We start from the raw sequence: 8,254 nt of genomic DNA on the forward strand, positions 1-8,254 counted from the left end.
TTCAGGTTCAGCAGTCAGTAGCCCGCCTGGAGAGCAGGGAATACATTTCAAGCTAGCAATCCAGAGCCCGCCTGGAGAGCAGGGAATACATTTCAAGCTAGCAATCCAGAGCCCGCCTGGAGAGTAGGGAATACATTTCAAGTCAGCAGTCAGGAGCCCGCCTGGAGAACAAGGGAGTACAATTCAAATTTTATCTTTCAAGTTCTTATTGTTAGTTGGTAATGTGATTCGTTTTACACTTACATGTATACCCAGATACCCAAACGGGCAGAAAATTTTCTTTATTTTTGTTTATTTTGTTGAAGTCAGGAGCCCTCCTGGAGAGCAGGGAATACATTTTAAATTAGCAGTTAGGAGCCTGCCTAGAGAGTAGGGAATACATTTCAAGTCAGCAGTTAGGAGCCCGCCTGGAGAGCAGGGAATACATTCGAGTTCAGCAGTCAGGAGCCCGCCTGGAGAGCAGGGAATACATTTCAAGTCAGCAGTCAGGAGCCCGCCTAAAGAGCAGAGAATACATTTCAAGGCAGCAATCAGGATGCCCGCCTGGAGAACAAGGGAGTACAATTAAAGTTTTAGCTTTCAAGTTTTTATTGACATTTGGTAATGTGATCCGTTTTACATTTACATGTGTGCTCGGATACCCAAACAGGGGCAGAAATTTTCTTTGTTTTGTCTATTTTGTTGAAGTCAGGCGCCCACTTGGAGAGTAAGGGAATACGTTCAAGTTCTGCAGTCAGGAGCCCACTTAGAGAGCAGGGGAATACAGTTCAACTTCAGCAGTCAGGCGTCCACTTGGAGAAAAGGAAAGCATCTCAAAGTGCAATTTGAGTTCAGCAATCAGGTATCCACCTGGAGAAAGGGAAAGCAGCTCAAATTACAATTCAAGTCAGCAACAAAAGGAGCTCGTAGCAAAAATGCAAGTCAACAGTCCGAGGTGATTAACATAAGCTAGTCACAATAAAGAAAAAGGAGAAGAGCAAGAAGCTAATCCAAATGCAGAAGTTGATGGAAGATGTGAATTGCTTAAGACATGATGGAAGTCACAAGGACTACATGTCCGGTCTTGATCCAAAAGCTGTAGAAGAACAAGCTATCACCTGCAGCTAACAAGTGCCAAGGTTCAAATCTAAAGTCTGCATGAAGAACCATTCAAGACTCAAGATCAAGCTTTAGAAGACTTTTAGATAGGAATCTTGTAACTCGTAGTTGACAGGCTTAGCTAGTCTTTTTCATGTTTTGATTTTTGATGTAATAACAGGACTGCGGACCGGAACCTCGGCGGAACAGCACCTCGACTGGCTCTTCACCTCGGTACTCCATCATCTCACTCACCTTTGAACTACATTTGGCTTGATTCCTTTATAGCCAAGGATATGTAGGTAGCTCAGATACCAGGGGTCGGTCACATTCCCCTTTTCTTAGTTTTAGTCCCTCCAAATTAGAGTCCCGTCAAAAAACTTGTCTAGTCATTCTTTGTCTGAAAACTCTTCATGTTTTCAGTCAAAGAGGGGCAGCTGTAGAAATGTGATTTTTGACCCTCCCGAAGATTTTATATATTTTAGCGTAAAATATTTAATTTAGGCCTAATATAGCTATTTCAACTCATTTTTACTCTTTTACTTTATTTTGTTACAAGAAAAATAAAAATCACAAAAAATATTTTAGTTTTTCATAAACTATTTTTTTAAAAACATAATATAAAAATGGTACCTTATTTTTATCTTTATATAATTTCGAAAACACAAAAATAGTTTCATGTTTAGTTTAATTAATTAGGATTAGCTTTGGATGGTGTAGTATTTTTATCTTATTTTAAAAGGAGTCAAATTAAGGAGTTGGATCACAATTTTAAGAGTTTCAGAGCCCAGTTCTTGGCCCAATTTTGATTAGTCCATTAAGCCTAGGGACCCCTCTAGACTCTTCTTTGGAACAAAAAAAATAAATAAAGAAGACCCTGAGGACTTAACACAAATGATCCAGGGACTAATGGGCAAAATACATAAAAATACACCTAAACCTAGACTCTACCTGTAAATTAATACTTAAAAAATCAAAAAAGAAAGAAAAGGAGAACGCCTAAAAATCTGCAAAAGAAGCGTCGTTCTTCAACAAATACACAAGGAGACACCCATCAGCTTTAGCTCCTTCTTCTCCATTTTGAACACCCATCGAGACCTTCCCCTCCTTTAAGCCTTCGCCTTCCATCTCCTCCACAACCCCTTTCCAGCCGCACACCAACCAAAAACACCTCCCTGACCAAGAAAACCCTCCATCGTCGTTGCTTCTCATCTTCAACGCACACAGCCGCACTGAACCATCCTCGCCGCCATCTCCGCCAGACATCCTCGTCTCTAAAATCGGCCTTCTCTTCTGCACAAACTCAAAACACACGCACAGAAGCAGAAAAACAGAGTAGGAAACGGGAAACTGAGGTTCGAGGTGCAGGTCAATCGCCGGTTCGAATTCGGATCCGACGAGATTGTCCGTTCGTTAGTTCCGGTTCGGGTCCGGTTCGACGAGTCGACAGGGAGCAGATTAATTCCCTATTAGTAGTTCTTTAATCAAAAATTTTTTTTGATTAAGATGGAGTCCGTTTGAGGTGGTTTGAATCCGTCGCCGTTTGTTGTCCGAGGTTCAAGATTCACAGCATAAATTACTATTGTTGCTGTTTTTCCATTCTGGTCCAAGTTCGTGTGTTAGAGCTTTCAATTTCACTGTAAACGGAAGAGATATAGATATATATTGAAAACAGTTCAAGGTCCGTCTCTCTGTCCTTTCTCCTCATTCGATTCTGTTTGTAATACTAAATATGATCTTGTTAAGCTCCATAGTAATTTCAAATTCTTTCGTGTTAAGCTTCTAATTACAAACTAATTGTCATTTTTTTACCAAACGTTGCTCTTTGCCATGTAGGACAAAAATTTGATTAAGTTTTGTAGAAGTGTAATGATAGCAGTGTTTTAGTTTAGGAATAATTCAATGCAGGAGGTCTAATTGTTTCTTCACGAGGGATATTTCTTTGGTCGTAGTGATTCTGGGCACCAATTTTTGTTATAGTTCTCTATTTTGTTGAACATTCTTAGTTCTCATTGAATTTTTAAGATCAATTGTTTCAAGCTCTATTTATTTTCCTTCAGTGTTCTAATTCTTTTAATTGTTGCCAGCTTGTTAAAGGCTCAGTGCCATATGTAGTTTTCACTTTTATAATTGTCCATGTTTGAGTTTTGTCATTTATTCAAGTCGATTGGTCTTAAACTGTTTGGCTATGAGTTCATACATCCAAGCTATTTGTGGCTTGATATTTGACATAAGGTCTTTACCAATGGAAGAAAATTAAAAACATGGAATTGCTTGTTAATCCAAGGGATGCGCTGAAATAATTTAAGACCATAATCATTCGTAGTTTACTTTTAGACACTGTAATAAAATCATCATAGCTACGGGTACGGTTCCCGTGACATTGTTGTGATACTTAATTTCAAATTAGTTTTTAATATGAACATTTGTAGTTAATTAATTTTAATCCTTTAGAAATCGAGGTGTGCCATTAGTTGAATTTTCCATGGCCCTCGCAAAGTTGAAAGTGCGTAGTTGCTTTAGGCGTGCTATTTTAAAAATTACTTTCCTAAACTCGGGTGTGGATTTATGTAACCCAAATCCAAATCTCAACAACGTTAGATAAAATGTGACATGGACCACGGGTACATTTATATGATGTGGTTCAAGACGTGTTTTAGATGACGTTGAATATTTCTCCTAAAAAATAATTAATTAAAGCGGTTAAAAAGTTAAAATTGAACCATAGGTTAAAACATGTATTAAAATCAAGTAAATAGGCCAATTATAATAGTTGAGCGACCGTGCTAGAACCACGGAACTCGGGAATGCCTAATACCTTCTCCCGGGTTAACAGAATTCCTTACCCGGATTTCTGTATTCGCGGACTATAATACAGAGTCAATCTTTTCCTCGACGCAGGATTTGAACCGGTGACTTGGGACACCATAAATTATCCCAAGTGGCGACTCTGAATTTAACAAATAAATAATCCTATTTCGATTGTCACTTTAAGTTGGAAAAAACCCCTTTATACTCCCTTTCGGGAGGTGTGACAGCAGGTTCAGACAGACAGACGGGTAGACCTCCTCATTAGGTGTTTCCCGAGTTCAACTTGATTGGTAAGCTCCATGCCCTTCAGAGTTGCTGGGTCTAGGACTTTATGTACATCTTATGTATATGTGTATGTATGATATGAGTAGGTCGGTCCCTATTCCGATCACAATATATCCATCAGTAGAGGCTTGTAGATATGTTTACCGTGAAAATGGTAACAACAATTAAATTTGTAAATAGGATTCTAAAAATACGTAATCTATTCTCGAGCTAGTTGTTAGAGCAGTTGATGTCAATAATATGGAGTTTAATGACGAAATGTAAGCTATAACAAGATAGTAATCGAACTGAAGGACCTGCTGCCTGGGTATAGGTCTGGTCGGTGGGGTCCTCGGGGTCGATATCAGGGTCGAGCTCGAGCTATTAGGGATAGTCGGGGATGGGATAACAGTTGAGGATATAACTAAACAAGGCTCTTTACGGACAATACTGAGTTATATAATGAAGAACAAGTAAGAGAACGATGATTATAAAGGTGGCCTCGGGCCAATTAGAACAAGCAAGTTAGAAAGAAAAAAGAGAGAGAGATATTATTGCACTTGTGGAGAAAAATGGAGTAACATCAGCCGAGCCTACAAAGTAATGGGGATCCCCTTTATATAGGAGGGGAACTCGTTATGGTACAGAACGTATTAACCGTAAAGTTATGGAGATAAGATGGCTAGACATGACATCTTGAAAATAGGTCCCGGATAGACCAACCATGTCAAGTTAAGCCGCATGCCTTGGGAACTCCCCTCTCGCCTGCCGCAATTTGCTGTACTTGTCAGAATATGATATACTTCAAACCGATATATATCAAACCTCGAGGATGAGTCTCGACCTTGGCTTCGGGCTTCGAGCTTCGAGGGGCATGGCCGCGAGATGGCTCTATGGAAATCAGACCCCGGATTCGCGGTATACAGATAGTCTCCGCGTTTATTAGAGTGAAGAAGACAAGAAATGATAAGAAACGGTTCTTAACCCCTGCATCCTCTAGTTCCCTTGCCAACGGATACAAGGTATTAAGGCGCATTACGCGCACCGTTCTTGCAGATTTTAGCATTGACTATGGGAGTTGGCTTCCTTCAATATACCCATGATGCTTTTATAAATACTCGTTTCTTCATTTATAGATTCCATCTTATGTTCAAAACCCTTAGTGAGGTCTGTTTCCCTTCGTTCTCACTCTTTCCTAGGGAGGCAACCCCCTTTTTCTTCTTTCCTCGGATTTCCCCAAGGATGACAAATATTTCCACTTCTGCTTTCTAAGAAGTTGCGGGCTCATCTCCTTCGCTTTTATCTCGAGGCGAAGTGGCCACTCCCCTAGTGTCAAGGAGTGCATTTCGGGACCTTTTGTGATGACCTCCATTTTTAGGGTCGAGAGACCCTCCTCGAAGTCAGGGCACCGCGAGCCTGTAAGTCGATATATTAGCTCTATAACGTACATCAATAGAGGGAAGGCAGACTGTTGTTGGGGAGATACCGTGCTCGTGGAGATTCCCGCTCGGGATGAGTGTATTACAGCTCATAAAGCCAACTTTCTGAGTGTGTACACCTACCCGTTCTCTTAGGGGCCGGTGGGTCCATCCTCGCCCCTGATGGACCCCGTGATTCTCGACTTCTTCTGGATTTACCAGGTGACTCTATGTCAAGTCCACCCTTTGTTCTGGCGTGTGGTTTTTATGATCAGGCATTATACAAGCATGATTGATGGAATGTCCTTCACGCTGAACCATTTGATCCGGATGTACAACCCTTATTTGTTTCGTGGAGGCTTAGTCAAGCTTCGTTGCAAAGCCTCGAAGGCTCCTTTTTACCCCCGAGGAGTTCGGCGATGATGGGTGAATAAGCCGATTCATCTGAGTGAGGATGTCTGATCTGATTCTAGCAGAAAAGATGTCATTCCCTAAGAAGTGCAACGTTGGGCATAAGTAGACGTGGTGCCCTTGCCCTTTCTTGGTAATTTTTCTTTATACATCTAACTTTGCTTTCTTGTCTTTTTAGTCGCAGCGATCTACCCTGGCGCGGTGCCAAACCTTCAGGGTTGGGTCAGTCGTTTGCACTCAATCTGCCCGTATACCGATCAAACATGGCGGGATTTATCCCGGGCTCGGTGGGAGGCCGGAGGCCCTAGTAAGTCTTGAGTCTTGATGTATCCATGCATTTTGATGTAGCTTGTTGTTAGTAGCTTTCTCTATACCGTGCATTTTAACATCTACATCTATGCAGGTCTGGGAGGAATCTTTCTGATGAGGGAGGTGCCGTGTGTCAGAGGGGTCACTCTGATGCATGATGAGGAGAGGAAGAGGCAGGAGAGCCTATCGGTTGAGCCACCGGAACACAAGAGGAATAGAGTGGACGATTCAAAGGTTGACCCATTGGCTTCGGTATCTGGGGCGATGGGAAATCCTCGTGCTGAATGTGAGGGAGAAAACAGCTTCTCGGCACCCTTCGAATAGTGTTTGGGGTTGATTGATCCCTAGACCGTGGGAATAGATGCTTCCGTACAAGAGTCTGATGCTGGCACGGTTCAGATTCGTGGTGATGAGGCAGTGGATGGGGTATCAAGCACTGACCTTGAATTGACAGGTGGCCGGAGTTCTCCCCGATCCGGGACACCCTTGACAGGAAGTTTGAGGGACCTCGAGCTGGGACCCATGATGAACAGAGGATGGAGATTCATGTTAACCCCGTTGGCCCGTTGGATATCGTTGATTCTCCAAGGGGGAGATCCTTCCATCTTCCGGAATGCAAGAGGAGTCTCGCAAGGAGCCTTTCATGGCGGGAGCACTAATCAAAGGCATAGACACACTCGGGAGGCCGGTGATAATTCTTGAGGGTAATTCCGAGGTTAACGCCTCCTTTATTTTTGGCGAGATGGGCAGGCTTTGTGAGTGGGTAAGTTCATCTAGCCTTGTTTGTTGTTTCGGGTTGCTCCATCCTTTATCCTCTTAACATTTTTATGCAGTTTTAGGCCGCTGCGCTATATAACCAGTCCCTCACCCAGTATCAGGACGAGGTGAATCATCGTGAGCATAAGAAATCCTTTTTCACTGAACAAGTTATCTATCCCTTGTTTTCGCTATCATTTGAGCCATTGCAAAATTTCGTCGCTTTTAACTCTTCGTGCCCCGATCTATGTAGTTTGAGAAGGAAAATGCCCTGCTGAGAGGGGAGTTTCGAGCCAGGGATGCTGAAATCTTTGAGCTTAGCCAGCATATGAGCGAGGTGTCTTCTAAAAGGGACAAACTCAGGGAGAGAGTTGCCTTGATTGAGCATCAGCTCCTGGGCGCGAAGAAGGATAACGGCAAGTATAAGAGCCTTCATTTCGAGTTGGTGGCTGCATTGCTCCGGATCAAAGTTGAGGCTGAGGTGCTTGTATCTTCTCATGGGGGAGGAACAATTGTCATAGATTCCTGTGCTGAGAGGGTGTTCGAGGGGGCTGGCCCAATTTTACCTCGAACCATGGATCACACATGGACGGGTTCTCTAGGGCTGATCGTCGAGGGCGTATTGGAAGGCAGTTCGAGCGGGGTTAAAAATGGGGGTGGATCCCCGAAAAGGGGGGACGCCGTCGAGAAGGGGCCATTGGGGGATTTGTAATCACCTAGATGCAACCTTTGAGGCTGTCGATTCGGCTATAGATTAGGATATGCTATTTTGTTCTATTGATTTCCCTGTTTGTTGTATAGTACTTTTATTTTGGCATATGTAAAAGGAGAATTTTGTGACTCTATTTCCCTTATTCCCTTTCTGTTTTGAATTCAGTAACGATTGGCAAAAAAAAACCTTATACCTACAATATAGCCTTGTGGCCCTTTCGGGCTAGCTCGGGAATTGTCGTGTGGCTGGTTGATGCGGCCTCCGACGTGAACCGTCATGAGGGGTCTCACGCTTTTGCCCCGCCGTCTTACGTTGGGTTTCTGGGTCGGGGTTGTCCCGAGCCTTGTTGATTTCTGCTCTCCCGTGCCCGTGTGGTGGGGTGATGACGGTTCTTATCTTTTGACCTTGGGCATGTCGCTATTTCAACTATTTTGGGTCCAGTCTCCGAGTCACATTGCGATTCGAGCTTTAATTGACCCTAAAGTTCTTTCTTGCC

The 8,254-nt window shown here is 43.0% G+C and overlaps 1 long non-coding RNA gene across 2 annotated transcripts; it reads left to right on the forward strand.

Annotated features, from left to right (window-relative positions):
* The first annotated feature begins 2,197 nt into the window (after positions 1–2,197).
* Positions 2,198–7,888, forward strand: LOC107806634 (uncharacterized). 2 transcript variants are annotated; one of them, XR_012696601.1, is made up of 3 exons: positions 2,198–2,758; positions 6,160–6,288; positions 6,385–7,888. It is a non-coding gene; the product is annotated as an uncharacterized LOC107806634 (long non-coding RNA). The 2 variants fall into 2 exon arrangements; XR_012696600.1 differs by lacking the exon at positions 6,160–6,288.
* The last annotated feature ends 366 nt before the right edge of the window (positions 7,889–8,254 follow it).

Source organism: Nicotiana tabacum, chromosome 11, assembly GCF_000715075.1.
Source record: "Nicotiana tabacum cultivar K326 chromosome 11, ASM71507v2, whole genome shotgun sequence".
Classification (NCBI taxonomy): Eukaryota; Viridiplantae; Streptophyta; class Magnoliopsida; order Solanales; family Solanaceae; genus Nicotiana; species Nicotiana tabacum.